The 17,927-nt window shown below is 41.6% G+C and overlaps 1 pseudogene; it reads right to left on the bottom strand.

Moving 5' to 3' along the window:
• Positions 1-3,139: 3,139 nt before the first annotated feature.
• LOC137297905 (dynein light chain 2, cytoplasmic pseudogene) lies at positions 3,140-5,715 on the bottom strand (annotated as a pseudogene).
• Between the last annotated feature and the right edge of the window lie 12,212 nt (positions 5,716-17,927).

Below are 17,927 nucleotides of genomic sequence, written 5' to 3'. Positions count from 1 at the left end.
TTTTGCCTTCATATGGTCCCCTAACAACTGTATCACGCTATGATTAGAAATTCCATTGGTTAAACACTGCAATTTGACTGGCTGAGTTGAGTGTTTACTGTAGGAGGTTTTAACTTCCCGGCATGCAAAACGCGCTCATCCCCATTCTCATTCATGAGAACCATTGAACTATATGCAGGTAATAGACTAGAATAAATATGTGTGTGATGCATGCGCTTTCGACTTTAGTCGGCGGGTTGCGTGTCACAGCACATATGCTGAACGCTTTTGAGATCCTGGAACTTTGTTGATGGTGTAAAGATGCATTCAATTAAACACGTAACTGAAACACGTCGACCCTGGCCATATAGTTTCTAAATCTTGCTAACCAGTCGTGCTAGCTATACCTCAAAGTTACTAGCCCACGAGACAATTTATAATTTGCATGATCTAAAAGTGTATCGTAACTTCAGAAGTCGGAGAGAATGATATATTTACAAAATGACCACATGAAAATTCACTAGTCAGTCGGAAGAGTGATTGTGGACATTTACTGACCCGACTGGATTTTTTACAAGTCACGAGTTTGCGGGCCAGTGGCCATTTCGCACACTAACCAAACTATGTTCAAGTTTAGTTTGTGTATGATGATACGTATGATAATACTGTTTATTTAAGGAGTTATTGCTTGTGTGCTTGGTGGAAAATGTCTCACAACCACACCCTGAGAACCATGTCCAGAAGCAAACATAGGAATATTCACAAATAGAGTTTATGCACCTGCTACTTAATCTGGGTTACAACGTTCAATCATTACTCTGCCACTATGGTACGAAGAAGATTATCAGATGCAAATTACTGACATGCATAACTCCAGTTTTGTTCTTTAAGGCCAATGAATGTCCACTACGTGGTTTCTATTCGTGTGATCAGAAAATACAGGGAAACCAGTGAGGTGAAGGATCGCCCTGAACCCCCGGAGCGTATTAGATCACTGTGCACCTCACGTTTACCTGTCCTGAGGTGAATGTTGTTTTGCATCAAGACAGTTTCCTCTGCAACGGATTCAAGGTACAGAAGTTGGACATCAGTGAGGCATCATGAATGAATTTCCCATTGACTTGCATTTTAATTAACGCTTGCAAGAATAATTTTCATAAATGTTAGTCTCGGTCGAATTGCTTTAAATACTTATCTACCGGCTGGGAATCATCTCAGCTACGTGTACATGCACATAATTTTCATTCATTTTTCTGATGATTATTGTGAAAACTGTAGCTACTTAAACAACATATATTAAACATACCTATCGGGTTTACCATGGTTGTCTATGGGATCACTTAAATCAAGCTGTACTTATATCTAGTGCTAATCAACGGAAAGATGAAAGAAAGAAAGAAAATAATGTACACGCACCTGAAGATGATTTCCAATATGTTTGCAAAATATCAAAACAAAACGACTTCTTTGCTGTTCTTGAAAATTATTCTTGCATCAGTTAATAAGAATGTAAGTCTGTGGAAGTTTTACTAATGAGAACTTACTTATGGCTATCTACTGTATAGGTCCAGATATACACTAGATACTGATTGTACAAAGTTCCCAGCTTGCAGATAAAAGTTTCTGTCGCCACGTTGTCTGATCCCGTCTCCAGTCTCATGCTAGGTACAGGTTGTAAGAGTGAGTGAGTGAGTTTAGTTTTACGCCGCACTCATCAATATTCCAGCTATATTCGGCTGTCTGTAAATAATCAAGTCTGTACCAGACAATTCAGTGACATGTCAGCGAGCCTGACCACTCGTTCACGTTCGTCGCCTCTTACGACAGGCATAGTCGGCTTTTATGACAAGCATGGGTTGCTAGAGGCCTTTTCTACCCCCGGACCTTTAAGGGTCAAAACAAGATAAGCAAATTTACAGGTTGTAAAATATTTCCCCCATCAATTAAGCAGAAGCATGAACATGAACCAGACTCTAGTTACAAAGTCGCCCGAATTGTCACCCGTTAGAATTGCTCGTCAGCAACCCATACTTGTAAGAGGCGACTGACAGGATGGGGTAGTCAGGCTCGCTGTTTGACACATGTCATCGTATCCCATTTGTGCAGATCGATGATCATAATGTCAATCACTGAATTGACTGGTCCAGACTTGATAATGGCAAACAAAGAAACTTCATCACGACGGCATATACAAAAGTAAGTTTGGGCTAGGCAGATGACTTATCTGTGAGTGAGGTGAGTTTTACGCCGCTTTCAGCAACATTTCAGCAACATCAAGGAGGTGGACAACAGACAAGGGCTTCAACAATTATACTATGCCGGGAGTCGAACCCGGGCCTTCGGCATGAAGAGCTAACGCTTGAACCACAAGACCACAAAACATTCAACCATACACATCTTTGACAATAACGGTCGCTTCGCAGACCTATTCAGACAATGACCTCCTTTTCAGCCGGTCCAAACTTTCTCGTGTGAAAGTGGAAACAGACATCACAAACAACTCTGGTTACTCTCAATTCCAATTCTTTGATTCATAAGAAAATGGTGTTTACAAATGAATTCTAATTTTAAACTTTGATAACATCGTGTTTCTACGTTTGATGGTGAGGTTTTGCCAGCATATCCTTAACTGAAACGTCTCAAGCTACCCCTGATTGATGAGATCGAAAAATGGTTCACAATGCATCAGGCTCAATGGTTACATCTGTTGTGTGTTTTGGGGTTTTTTTTGTGATTATTCAGTGTAAATCTATAACACGCAATGAGATTGACATAACATCCGTTCCACACCAGACCACCCAACGTTTCTATCGGCAGAGCCTCGTTTTGAGATTTCGTCAATTTCCAAGCTTGCTGTACGACAGAGCACGCTGTACAGCGTGTTTGCAACTGGTTGCAATATACAGCTGTTTAGATGTATCACAATATACTGATCAATATTTATGTATCCAGTATCAGTCTAAAAATTATGGATTGGTTATTGCACTGAGTTGCTCGACAGTACGGAACCCAGTTAACAGGAAACAAGACTGTTGTGTAATGAATGTTTTGACTTGACGTCAAACAACTATAGCTGGGTTTCATTCCAATACGGAATCAAAACAGTAGACATATGTTTTGAAAAATGACTAACTGGAACAGCATACACATTCATGCCAAGTTGTATTTAAATTATTTATTGTCCTCCAAACTTAACAATAGGTAAACCAGAGACTGCCACATAAAAGATATACAACATTTTTCAATATTTTCTTTCGTCATATCTTGATAGGGTGTGAAATAGGTTGACACTTTGGTGTCAGCTAAATGATGTTTGACGTGGTGTTAGACAAAAGGCTTATTTACTTTAGGACACATGACAAAACGCCGATTATACTAACCATCTGCGAGCATTCATACACATCTGACATCAAAGATGTATCAAGGAGTCACATAGGAAGAAAAGTCAAGGTTGCAAAATGTAATTTGAAACACACAAAAAATGAGATCACTGGATGTGATATGGTCTTAAAATTGTGCAGTGTTCTCTTACAGACACAATAATACTTGTGTTTCTGTACTCCCATGAACTTCAAAAAAAAGGTGCTTTTGTGAAACGTTGATGCATTATATCCGAGATGACGTATGTAGACTTGAGCACTTGACAATGAAACTGTAACTTTGTCTGTTGTGCTATAATTCATCCTCGTGGTCCATTGTTCATCCTGATTTGAAGAGGAGAACAGCCACCTGTCCCAGATAAAAGTAAATGAAGTGTTTGGTCTCATGGGTGACGTAACTGCCAAAGTTGCGTCCGACGATGCAATGCCATGTGGGGTTGTACTTCTTGTCAAACTCCTTCTTGATGAATGCAGCAATGTCCTTCTCAATGTTGAATTTCTCCATAGCTTGAGTGGCGCATTCAGCAGCGTCCTGCTGCATGTCCTCGCTCATGTCAGCATTCTTGATGACGGCTTTTCTCTCAGACATGGTGTTCTGAAATTACGATGAGGGCGTAAAAAGAAGGTAGATTGGAGAGAAACACAGAAGGCAGACTGGTTAGGAGCCATGGTTAAAGGCTTACTGGCTGGGAACATGCTGGGGAGACAGACAAGATGGAGCGGTGATTGGATGGGAGTATAGAAGTGAGTGAGTATAGGTTTACGCCGCACTCAGCAATATTCCAGCTATATGGCGGCGGTCTGTAAATGATCGAATCTGGACCAGAAAGCCAGTGATCAACAGCATGAGCATCGATCTGCGCAATTGGGAATCGATGACATGTGTCAACCAAGTCAGCGAGCCTGAGCACCCGGTCCCGTTAGTCGCCTCTTACTACAAGCATAGTCGCCTTTTATGGCAAACATGGGTTGCCCATTCTATCCCGGGACCTTCATTGGTCCAGAAGTGACTGAGGTTAGTTTTACGCCGCTTTAGCAATATTACAGCTCAATAGAAGCACGTGGGACATCATAAATGGGATTCACGCATTGTACCCATGTGGAAATCAAACCTGAGTCTTCGGCTTGTCGAGAGAACACTCAGAGTATCCAACCGCCCCACATGTATACGTTAAAGGATATTAGTGCCCGTAATATCCATGCTAAATTTTCATTTATCCACAGGTATATTTCTGGCATATTTTCTTCTCATGAATCATTCTGCTTCTGTTGATATTACACTCCCGGAGTCATTATTCGTTCACACACATTACCCATGTAGGCTGTCTTATAACTATAGTTACTACAGACAACTCATAACCGGGGTGGATACAGCTTTTTGAGGGGTGTGTGTATATGTGTGTGCGTGCGTGCACGTGCACACTTCATTTTCACCTGGGTTTCATTTCAGGACAAAAGGGGTGTTGAACGTCCGGAACGACATCTGGAGTGACAAGCAACCTTAATATTTCTCACTATCAATTAACTACAAGTGCATGTATGTTAGTTCCTTTCCACCCAAACCTTTCTGCAATAAAACGACTTGTCTCCGGTTTTCATTTGCCCATATCATTCGCGATCCATTTTCTGTTTAGACGGTGTCCGATCTATTTGGTTTTAGCAAAATTACTTATTTTCAGAGGACGGGCATTAGATATCTTTGGGGAAGACATGGACAGCAGGGCGCGACGCAGGAGAATATTCATAGGTGTGCCGGTAAATCACTGAGGTATATAAAGCGACATACAACTTGAAATCTATATTACAACCTTGATTCAGCATTTCAGTCTAATTGTGTTTAGTTAAGAACATTGGGACACCCTGGTGGATGCCAAGCATGGTTCCCACTTTCAAACTCGTTTTACCAATATATTTCAAAATTCCGGTTTTCCAGTCACAAATGTAAAAACAGTTCACGCTTGGTTTAACGACCCGATGCAATTCCGGCAAAAATCAATAAATTTTGTCGTTTGGTGCGCAACGACCTGGTGCGGCCTGACATTGTTTAGACAGTTTCATTTTAGACTGTGTTTTCTTTATAGCAAAATAACTCATTTTCAGAGAACGAGCATTAGACATCTTTGGGGAAGGCATTGATAGGCGTGACGGTAAATCACAGGCATACATAAAGTGCGATAGAACTTGAGATCTATATTACAACATTGATTCAGCATTTCAGTCTAATTGTGTTTAGATGAGAATATGGGAACAATTTAGTACACTTACCTGATTTCTGTGAAACTTCTGATGAATATCGCAGGATAACTGGCAAGTTGTGATATGGAAACCAGATTAATTCATTTCGATGTTACTTTTGCCTTCATATGGTCCCCTAACAACTGTATCACGCTATGATTAGAAATTCCATTGGTTAAACGCTGCAATTTGACTGGCTGAGTTGAGTGTTTACTGTAGGAGGTTTTAACTTCCCGGCATGCAAAACGCGCTCATCCCCATTCTCATTCATGACAACCATTGAACTATATGCAGGTAATAGACTACGACGAATAAATATGTGTGTGATGCATGCGCTTTCGACTTTAGTCGGCGGGTTGCGTGTCACAGCACATATGCTGAACGCTTTTGAGATCCTGGAACGTTAGTATATGCTGTGTGAAACTGAAGCATGTTAGAATGTGGGATGTAGCTGATATACACCGAAAATATATGTCTCATATATAACGTAGCTAGCTGATGCAGGCAGTAAGATAATAGTACGCCAGGTGTTTCGGTCATTAGCAATGCTTGTTTTCAGTCTGCCTATATCTTGCTCGTTTGAGGCAAACGGAATCACATATGCTTGTAAACGATGGGTTATATGTCCTCGCCATGCTCCTTCCTTACGCCAACTGACAAGAATCCATTCTTCGATATGCTTTGAAATTGCACAGGCTCACCACACTGATTAAGTGAATGGTTCTGTAACCGCTTTGAAATGTATTCGGCTTCAAGCCGTGTCGTATTAATGTTATTGGATAGCCTCAATAGGGAATAAATACAGTATTTATAACGCCGCAAAGGACTGGTTTGTGGGTGAATCTGCATTTCCACGTATAATTTGTTTCTTGAGGCGGTAGCCTATGGGATAAAGCATTCGTTCTTTGACGGTCGAGGGTTCGATTCCTTATGTGGATACAGTGTTTCAAACATTTCCTGGAGTCCCTTGCTGTGATGAGATATTATTGAGGCGGCTTAAAACCATACTCACTCACTACAATTTGTTTTATAAATGGGCTTTGGTATGGCTTTCCCCCGTCGAAGCAAACACAGAAAGTTTCGTACGGGGGAATTGGTTGTAAGCCATATTTGAATCTTGGTTCAACTACAGAGGGTCATTTTTTTCTGTCATGGTCGCGCGCTTACAACCACAGACGATGAGTTTATCAGATGCAAGTGATATGCCACGGGGCTGGCCACTTCTTGCATCAGTTTGTTTCAAGTTTGTCTTTCACGTTGTTATCTTGATCCTCAAGCCCGATAATGTCAGTCAACAATCAGGAAACAGAATCAGGGCTTACCTTGGATTCGAAGCCATGATCACAGATTTCATCGGGACCTAAGGGACAGAGAATGGCAGAACCTTAGCCCATACGGCTATCCGTGTAATGGATAGTTCGGTGTCTTCAATGTGATGTTACATGGGTATGTTTTTTTTCTAATTTACAATCATTGATCAGGTGATCGTTATTACAGGTTACATTTCGCATCCTATATGGTCAGTGGCAGCAGTATTTTAACGGCACGCCTTTTTAGATAGCGCTTCAGAGTTGTCTCCCTGTAGGCAATCGTTTGCATAAGTGTCTGTTTTAACTGGTGGTATATATGAGGGCGATCGAGAAGATTCTGAGAGGATTCTGATACAGCTACGATTTGCTGGAACCTTTAAGAATCTGTGTCAGTATATATAAAGGCTGGTTGTTGTGTTGACGGACACATACGGACTTTCACTCGATACAGAGTCTTTGAATGGCATTTGGAGTGAGTGAGTGAGTTTAGTTTTACGCCACACTCAGCAATATTCTAGCTATATGGTGGCGGTCTGTAAATAATCGAGTCAGGACCAGACAATCCAGTGATCAACAACATGAGCATCGATCTGCGCAACTGGGAACCGATGACATGACAGCGAGCCTAACCACCCGATCCCGTTAGTCGCCTCTTACTACAAGCATAGTCGCCTTTTATGGCAAGCATGGGTTGCTAAAGGCCTATTCTACCCCGGGACCTTCATGGGTCGAATGGCATTTAGAAGTGATACGCATAATGACACGAGTTTTTAATTGATGACAACTTCTTTATTGTGAAGAGTCACGACGTTTGGAAGTATATTCTTACTTCTTCATCAGGTGAATGAAACAATGGAGTACAACGAGCTATTTATGTGCATGTACCAACAACAACAGTATGACAAAGGAAGCCAGTAGTTAATTGGTGGATGGACAAGAGTGGAAGCCAGGGGGGTTGTTTATCCGGGCATGACTGGTAAGACAAACAATAGGCACAGCCAGAGGGGTGGATAATAATGGACAAGGGAAGTCAGGGAGTGTTAATCCAGGCGTGGCTGATGTGGTAACAGTGGCGGCATGTAACAAGTGGCAAGTGGGAATGGGCCTTATTGGTAGTGTGTACAAGGATGAACTGGGCAGCAATGTGGCTGTGACTCTGTTTCATCTGCACAGGCCCATACTGTAAGGTATTCACCCATTCTTGCTTACATTGATATACATGTACGTACTGAGAGGGAATTTATAATTACAAGAAATGTAGTTCATTTTGCATGAAAAGTAAATGCACCAGACCATTATCATTTATTGTTTCGTATATCAAACAAACGGAATGACGTATAGAATAAGACTTCTATTTTATTCAGTTCAAATCTACCGAAAACCCGGGTTCAAATCAATGCAATGTGCGAAGCCCATTGGTAGTTATACAGTGTATGTTTTCAACCATATTCCGTGTAAGCCTTATTTTATGAACATAAGTCTTCTGTTGATTTTGTCAGAAAAGGGTTCCTGGCTTTGAACGCGAAATCTGTATGCCTGGAGTCTTGCTGTGCTGTCTGAGGTGTAATAAATCCGTATATAGCTTATTGTCCGGACATGATGGTTTGTAAAATAGTAAACTGTGGCTTCTGAAACTGTTTTCAGCGTACATCAACCCATACAACGTGATAAGTCTTGTTGAAACTACCTACATGCATCGCTTTTTGTATTTTGTTAGATCTTTATTCAAAGTAAAAAGGCAACAAGCGTTTCGAAGCGATATAACGATTTACATCTCATGGACTGACGCGCTGGATTCTACAATGATGGACTGTGGCTTCTGCAATTGTTCTCAGCTTACATCAACCTATTCATCGTGATTACCGTTGTTGAAAATAACTGGGAACATCATGTTTCGATTTTATTACACCTTTTTTCGAGATATATCGGCAACAAACGTTTTTTGAACCGAGCGACCCCACTTTCAGGTGGTAAGACTGGTTCCAGACTTTCCTCGCGACAGTATAGATGGAGCCCAGACGTCATAAATCTGGTTCCAGACTTTCTTTGCGCTAGTGTGGAGGATGATGCAATTCTCAGCATAGGCACCAAGTTTTAAACACTAAGTCTTCAGGTCCCAATTGTTATAGTCTGACGACTGCTGGGTACGATCAAGGTGCAGAGTTGCGCAGCTCTGTTACTGAGGTTCAAAGCCTACCGTTCAGAGACTTAATGTACTTTGGCACCCCTAAGAGCACCTCTCGTGCAGAGTGCAGTCGACCACAACTCCATGGGAGAAACAGCAGCGCACCACCGCCCACAACAAAAACTATTTCTCCCTCTGTGAATTGTGGCCACAAGGAGCTTGTACTATTTTCCATGTGATGTTGACATCTTTGTTCTGGGTAAGGTTTGAATGAATGTTGTCTGCTCTGTTGGATGAGCCATTTTTTCTCGTCTTCGCTGACACGCGCGGTAATTTGAATCTCTTGTTTCATTCTGTGGTACTTGGGGAACACAGCTAACAAATGCCGTTGGTAATCGGGTATGTTGGTAAACTGTATGTGTGAAGCAACGTCTTTTGAGCAAACATGTTGCCCACGTGACCTGGTATTCGTACAACTTGTACATCATAACCTGGAATGAAAGACAAGAGAAGGATCCCGTTCTTAATTTCGGGGACGTTTCCATTGGGTTCATGCACGCTGTCTTTTAAGTGCAGGGCGTACATGGTTTCTTTCTTCGACACGCTGATGGATCGTCCCCGATCATGATTTTGTGATGCTGGTTCATGGAATATAGAAAGGTTACGAAATATTTTTTATTGTTTTACGGATAATTTTTCCGACGTGCACTTCAAACCTGTGAGATGCAGGTTTTCCAGCAGGAACATTTTGGTGATCTACAGAGCTTTCAAGAGAGAGCTGCAGGCTGTGCATCGTAGAGACCTTTTGTGGACTGGTTTGCCAACAGACCTAGTAATAGAGCAGATGCTTATGATAGCATCAGGACCAATGGAGGTTTGACTCGGGGAAAAGGCACTGGAGAAATTCAACGTCTTGCACGTCAGCATATGCCAAATATGTTGGACAGATGAAACTTGAAAAATGACTGGATTGTCCGTTCAAGTTTATGTCTTCAAAAGAAAGACCAAGTTTGTACACTTGACTCCAAGGTACAGCCTTAGAGGAACAGGGAGGGAGAGTGAAACATGAAACACACCACTGTTGTAATATTTGGTGAGAAGAGAGACCTGCTGGTACGTCTGTGCTACCACACTAGTTCATCCGAAGAGTCATCAGAAATCCACTATATGACCGAAGCAAAGGGTAACAGTAAAATGGATAGGAAGAGCTGGCAAATAAAGGAAACAAAGCGGAAGCTCGGAAAAGACATCTGCAATAACATGTTTTACAGAATGTGACACGACAAGTAGAGTGTTTGGAATTGGAAAATCATCGGTTGTAAAAGAACTGATCTCTGACATATCCTTTCGTCAACAGGCATCTGTATTCACTGTGGCTGCAGAGAGTGAAATTCTTCAGTGGTGACCCAGATATGGGTCTAAACAAATTGTTCCATGTTGGCTTTTCTGAAACAAGTGGCTGCATATTCAACATTTGTCGAAACAAAACAATTTCCCCCAACTGCAGCTGTAGGAAAATATCATTCAATGCGTGTCTACTATCAACTTCAGGAGTGGATGGGACATGAACTGTCGGACATATTGCCTGAGAGCTGGAGATGGGAACTACGAAATGGTCTCATAGATCCTGACCACCTGCTTAGAATTATCAGATGTAATTGTAAGACTGACTGTGTCTCAGCACGTGCAGCTGTATGAAATATGGTATGGAATGCTCTCCAGAATGTGGTGAATGTATGGGGGTCAGCTGCAGCAACTCTATGCATGTTGAAGATGACGTCTAATATGAGTCTCGCGATGCATCTCCATTGAATTCATAGCATCATGTGAGATGTGTTTAAACACATTTAATTCCATTCAGTATCTAGATCCTGTCTTATGAAACTATATGTGACGTCAGTGTACCTTCTTCATTGTCTGACATTCCTATTATACTAATTAATGTTTATTTTCATACTGTCTGATGTTCAACATACACATAAAATGAAATGATGATTAGAAATCCTTCGTTAATACTGCTGTTACGTGTACTTGTAAACTAGTACGTTGTAAAGAGAAGTACAATCTGTAATCCACCGTGCTGTTAATGTATGTTCAGCCAATCAACAGGAGAGCCAAGATCGCGGATGTTGGTTGTGTGAACGTTAACTACTGTACAAACAGTCAATTGGACGGTCTGTGTTGTGCCGAAGTAAGAAGTACCCTGACGCCGGATTAGAGGGCGTGCAAATGATCATAAGTTAACTAGCTTCTATCGGGACCAAATTCTAGTGCCGATACTGCTGCCATGCCGGATTGGAGGGGTGCCACTGTACAATCTTATAACTTATATTTATGTTAAATACGGTAAATGTGACGTTTTTAATTACAATTATCTATACATATTATCACAAATAAATTGAGCGCTTAAAATTGAAATGAAGTGATAAATTGTACGCGACATGTCTCTGTATAGTGTGCTCATTCACTCGGTCTTGGGACGAACAAAAATGCACGTGTCTTTGGGCAGGAAAAGTAATATGTTCTTTCATTCCTATATTTTTGATATCTTAAAATATATAGTATGAGAACTGTAAAACAGAAGAGTTATATATTAATGCATTTGTTCTTAGTTCAGCAAGGTATGAACTAAGGTGACTGGACTATTAGAACTGGGAACTGCATGAGAGCATTGCATTTGGACGCAAAAAATGTGCTCTGTTATATACTTTGTAATTAAATAAAAAAAGACAACTGAAAAGTGTCTCTTTTCTCCTGTTACTGTTATCCCTAGCAAAATCTGTTAGTTTCTTCCCGTTTCTTTTCTTCCTGTTAATCACCAAAAACAACAGATCAGATTATAGATGGTAATTAGGTCGTTCGTTCAGCCACTTATGATGACGCTCCGTCGACTCCCCTACCTTTGAGTCATCTCAAAGATATTTTATGCCTTTACATTTGTGTTGAATCACAAACTGTATACACCTATTTTTTGTATGCGAGGGAAGAGAGCAATGGTTACCAACGTGCTAAGTACGAACCATATTTTTCATGTTTAGACAGTAATAAATATTATATGTAAATTGTTATGACATGCCGTTTACTTCCTTAGTTTAACTCTCTTACAAGATTCCCTTATCCCAGCTAATATCTCTATCCCAAGCCCGACTCTCAAAACACGAGTTTAGACTTGCCTCCTGTTTTGAATCTCCCATATAATTCGAGATCCTTTTGAATGTAGCTTGAGTCAAATCTATTTGCTTCTAACAAAATTACTAATTTTCAGAGAACGAGCATTAGACATAACCGGGAAAGACATGAACAGCAAGCACAGACAATGGAAACACCCTGAAATTTGATAGTCCTGTATACACTATAACGTGGTAACGTCACCTATACTATAAGATAAATACAAGTGTTTGTGTGCCAGATGCTCACTTCAAACGACATGTTAAAATTTGCAGTGATGCAGTTAATTCGATATCCGTTGAGAATGAGTTGAAACATTGTCAAAAACGACGGAAAACAAGGGTGCTGAAACACGCCAGCACCGCGTTTAATTCAAACGCCCAAACACAACAGCCTAGTGTGGAAGCCATCTACATGTTACACAGCCTGGTTCTCCGACACGTTAGCGCAGGCGCATCAGACCCCGGGAACCAGGCTGCACGTTAAATAGAATGTATGCCTATAAAATTTTCGGATGATTCCATTTTTTTTTTTTTTGTAGTAAATATAAAACGCGATAGAACTTGAAATTTTAATGCAACATTGATTCAGCATTTCACTCTCAGTGTGTTGATATAAGAATGTGGGGACAGTTTAGTACAAGTACCTGATTTCTGTGAAAATTCCGATGAATATTGCAGAATAACAGGCAAGTTATGATGTCGAAATCAGTTCATTTCGAAGTTACTTTTGATTGCATGTCGTCCCAATGATTAGAAATTTCATTGGTTAAACGCTGCAATCTGACTGGTTGAGTCGAGTGTTTACTGTATGAGGTACCCGGCATGCAAACGTGTGCATCCCCGTTCTCATTCATTGAACTATATGCAGGTTTAACTCTTCTTCATTCACATGTAAAAATATCACACGACACTGTTGGGGGTAATGTCAGTTTTAATGGCGACTATAGACATACATGTACAGATTTATAATACACGTCTAAGTAAGTATCACAAGAATGAAAGAGACAGGCTACCATACGAAAAGTATTTGACCCGGGTTGGTGGGAGGTCGCCGTTCCGCTGACTGATGTTAGACTAAAGCTCCTGGGTCAGATCTCGTCTCACTGGGTCATATTTCGCATGCAAATACATCACACGACAATATTGGGGGTAAATGTCAATTTCAACTGACGACTATAAGCAAGTACATTTAAAATATGAGGGTTGGCTGAAAAGTTCTCAGCCTGAGTGGTTTTTCCCCACCAGGTAGAGACAGGTGTTTGCCACCAATGAGGACAATCATTTAGTGAATTATAGACACAAGAACTACAAACGTACTAATAGTTTTATCTCAACTACAGCTCTTTTGGTAAACCTACCCTCTGAAATCATCAGAAATGGACAAAACTGTATACAGGGCAGTCATCAAGTACTTGCAAAAGAAAGGGATGTCCCCAACACAGATACATGCTGACATTGTCTCCACTCTAGGGGATGATGCTCCTTCATTTTCCACAGTAAAGAAGTGGGCTGCAGAATTTAAGCGTGGCAGACAAAGCCTTGAGGATGACCCACGTTCAGGAAGGCCTTCAACAGCAACCACTCCAGAAAACATCACGCGAGTGCTCGATATGTTGATGGATGATCGACGATTGACTACTCGACATATTGCTAGTGTAGTGGGCATCTCTCATGAGAGGGTTGAGCATATTATCACCAACGAATTAGGAATGACTAAAGTTTCTGCAAGATGGGTGCCAAAGCTCTTGACAGCAGAACAGAAACGTGTCAGGTTCCAGACGTCCCTTGACAATTTGCGTCGTTTTGAAGCAGATCCCGATGATTTTGTGGCACGATTTGTAACCATGGATGAGACCTGGATACATCACTTTCAACCAGAAACAAAACTACAGTCAAAACAGTGGAAGCATCCTGATTCACCAGCTCCGAAGAAAGCCAAGTCTGTTCCTTCAGCTGGAAAGGTGATGGCATCAGTCTTTTGGGATTCCAGGGGTATTCTGCTCATTGATTATCTTGAAAAAGGTCAAACTATCAACGGCAGATACTATGCTGATCTACTGAACCAGTTGCGAGAAGCAGTCTAAGCCAAACGACGAGGGATGATCGCTAAAGGTGTCCTCTTCCACCAAGACAATGCGCCTGTTCACAAATCGGTGGTGGCCATGTCAACAATCCGCGATTGTGGCTTTGAACTCATTGACCATCCTCCTTATTCACCTGATTTGGCTCCTTCTGACTTCCACCTGTTCCCCAAAATGAAAAAAGGAACTCGCCGGTCGCCATTTTGCAAGTAATGATGACGTCATTTCCGCTGTGACTGATTTTTTTAGGGTAGCTGAAAAAGATTTCTTCCTGACCGGGATTCGGGCCTTGCAGCATCGCTGGCAAAAGTGTGTGAACTTGGAAGGGGACTATGTAGAAAAATAAAATACAAACGTGGACTTTGTAACTTTTTTCACAGTGAGGCTTAGAACTTTTCAGCCAACCCTCGTACGCCTCCAAGCCGCCAATGTTGTAAGGCTCAGGTTCTATTGTTGCTGCCACAACCAAGGCCTCAAATACTGTAACAACCATTATGCAGTGGCACGAACAACCCTCAAGCACACGCAGTTACGGATCTCAACACAATAGCTTATTGGATACATAACACCTCTCCATTCCTTCAACATCCAGTCTGCTTAAACAAACAAAATACATTAACAATGGCATTACGCACACAGAGAGAGACACAGACGCAGATACAAACACTGACCCCAACCACTCATTGACCCTTGCACGTCAATCTCGTCCCATTTACCCGCTCATACGAAAACAGTCGGACTGTTTAAACAGGTGAATTACATAAATATTTGTCTTACAGTTCACAATGATGTTGGTGTTTTCATTGTACTTTAATATAGTCTTAGGGTATATATTTGGGTATATATTTCTGATGACTTTATCTTTCACCCAGCAATTATTGCAATTCTCTCATATTCTCTTTTAATGAGAACAGTGGGCATGTCGATGGAGCAGATGCCTTCCTTCGGAAAGAGTGTCCGCTGTACTGTGAACGGGGGATAGCCACACTGACGCAATAACACATCTCGCAGTGACGTCACAAACACGACCGTCATTCCAGAAGGAGAAGAGATGTTGGTCTCGTGGAATTCCAGTCTGTAATTCCTGTAGAGCAGTTAGAGCTGAAACGGGACACGGAGGGGAATCTGACATAGTGCCAAGAGGGATCTGCAACATTGTGTCCCCGAATTGAATAGTGTTACATGTAATGTGACGTATTAGGAGCTATTTGTCATTCTTCCAGGTGACGTCATGAAAGCACATGTGCTTAGAAGGGTTCACGTGGACCTTAACGTCTAGCAGTGTTGATTTTCTTAAAACGGTGAAAAAGGTGACAACACAGGCCGCCCAGAAGTCTGTGTTGTAGGAAGTCAAACGTTTGTCTTTCAGTATTTCTGGTATGGGTGGGAAGGTTTTGACCCGCTATTTTCTTTCAGTCTCTTGATATCAGAGTCCAAAGGATTGGCTAGGCCTGCTTCCAGGTGGATAAGACGATTTATGTTCAGGTAGTCAGGAATACCGGTACTGTTGAACGACCGTGCCAAGAAAGCCGTGTACCGTAGAACCGTCTGAGGGTGGACAGGTATTGGCTTTAGACCGTAGTACAGAATGAACCGCAGGTGGGTTTTCTTATATACTGAGTCAAAAAAGAAAGTTCAGGGCACTAAAAGAACAAGACATGGTAAGATGGTTAAATTGTTATTATTTCATTGCTGAGATCTGTGTGATGTACTCGATACACTGACAGTGCCACAATCCATTAGGCTACACCGCCGTTCCAAAACATGGGTATATATAGAATGGCAAGTCACAAGAATAAAAATTCGAAATATCTCAGTTCAGTATTGTGTATGGCCGCCCCGAGCATTCACCACTGCCAAACACCGTCTGCTCATCGACTGCCTGATTCTTGTGAACACATGGTTGGGGATTCTGCGCCATTGCTCTTGCAAGGCAGCATAAAGTTCCTGCAAATTCTGAGGTTGGTTCCTAGGGCCACGGCGCCTTCTCCCAAGTGCATCCCAAACGTGTTCTATTGGATTAAGGTCAGGGGACCTCGATGGCCACTCCATGAAGTTGATTCCATCGTTTTGAAGGAAATTTCGTGTCAACATGCATGTATGCGGCCGACCTGGGCCATTAGCGGCCATGAAAGGAACGAGGTCAGGCGTGAGCACCTGGTCGCCGTAGGCAGCAGCTGTGAGGTTTCCACGGATGTTCAGAAGTCGGGTAGGTTATTCCCACAGAAAGCACCCCACACCATGCAACCTCCGCCCCCGAATCTGTCGACTTCCTGTACACAACATTGGGCATACCGTTCACAACGTCGTCTCCAGACTCTATGCCTGCCGTCAACGAATCTGGGGATAAACCTGGATTCGTCGCTAAAGACAACTCGATTCCAGTCTCTCTGGGTCCATCAGAGGTGACGTTGGGCCCACAACAGATGTTGCCGTTGATGAAACTGCGTCAATATTGGCCCACGATATGGACGTCGAGAATGGAGACTAGCAACCCGCAACCGATTTCGAATGGTCTGTGAGGACAGTCGACCTCTAAACATCTCAGCCCTGGTTCGTGTAGCCGGCAGAAATCTGTCACGTAGGTGACGTAGGACGATTCGACAGTCTTCTGCTCGTGACGTCACATGTGGACGACAAGTCGAAAGATAGGGATCCCATTTGGGATTCATAGATGTTTCATTAGAGAAATATTATTCTTTTTTTTTTAAATTACATTTTGTGAAGTTTCTTTTTTTTCTCAGTATAGTTTGGCATGAAATGCATGTGGACCTTTTTTTTTCGCAAATAACTCTTCATCCATTGATCCAATCGATCTCAAACTTTGCAAGTGGATGTTTTGCTAGACAACCTAATCACATTGTAAATCACTGATTTTATGGATTTGTAAGAAAGAATCTGTCTACGTAACTGTCAACAAAATAAACAGCAGAACGCTGACAGTTTGCAGATGGAGGGAGTCAATCACCTGTAACAGCGGCAGTGTTGGGTCGGAAAGGTCAACGTATGGCAATGTAAGTCAGCTCTGCATGTGACAGGTATGCAGAGGTGTCAAAGGGGTTTGTTTCTCTGAGTTTTTCAACATGAACCACAAAACCCATTAGTGAGAATCATACTCATCAGGTTGAATTCTTTAGGTTTGTAATGTTTATGCAGTACCTAAGTGGAAATTCCTTTAAAGAACACAGAAAGTATATTTACACTAAATCATTCATTTGATCACCTATGGTTAGACCTCAACAACTTTTAAAGCCCCGTGCCCTCGGACACAAGCACACACAACCATACACTCATTGAAGAAAAGATATTATGAAGACAAAAGTGTTCTGTTTTGATGTTAATATTCCAAATTAAGCAATGCATTTCTAATTTCTTTAAGCATATAGCTAGTTAATATATATTTTCTTGATACTTTTATGTGAAATGAGTGTTTCATGTTACACTGTAAGTCAGTGGTGTCATTGTTAAAGGAATTTATGTTTCTTTGAGTGTCTGTGGCATACGTCGATTGTTTATACTGCGTGATCTCTGTACCTAACTACTGCAAGTCTGCTGATACTGGTCCTTTAAGTAGAGCAACGATTCAATTGCCTTCCTTGGTCAAACATTTGAAACATTTTGCATTTCTCGGTAGATGTAATCTTCAG

This window comes from Haliotis asinina, chromosome 1 (genome assembly GCF_037392515.1).
Source record: "Haliotis asinina isolate JCU_RB_2024 chromosome 1, JCU_Hal_asi_v2, whole genome shotgun sequence".
In the NCBI taxonomy this organism is placed as follows: domain Eukaryota; kingdom Metazoa; phylum Mollusca; class Gastropoda; order Lepetellida; family Haliotidae; genus Haliotis; species Haliotis asinina.
Note: the sequence above shows the minus strand (reverse complement) of the source record. Positions and strands in the feature narration are given on the sequence as shown.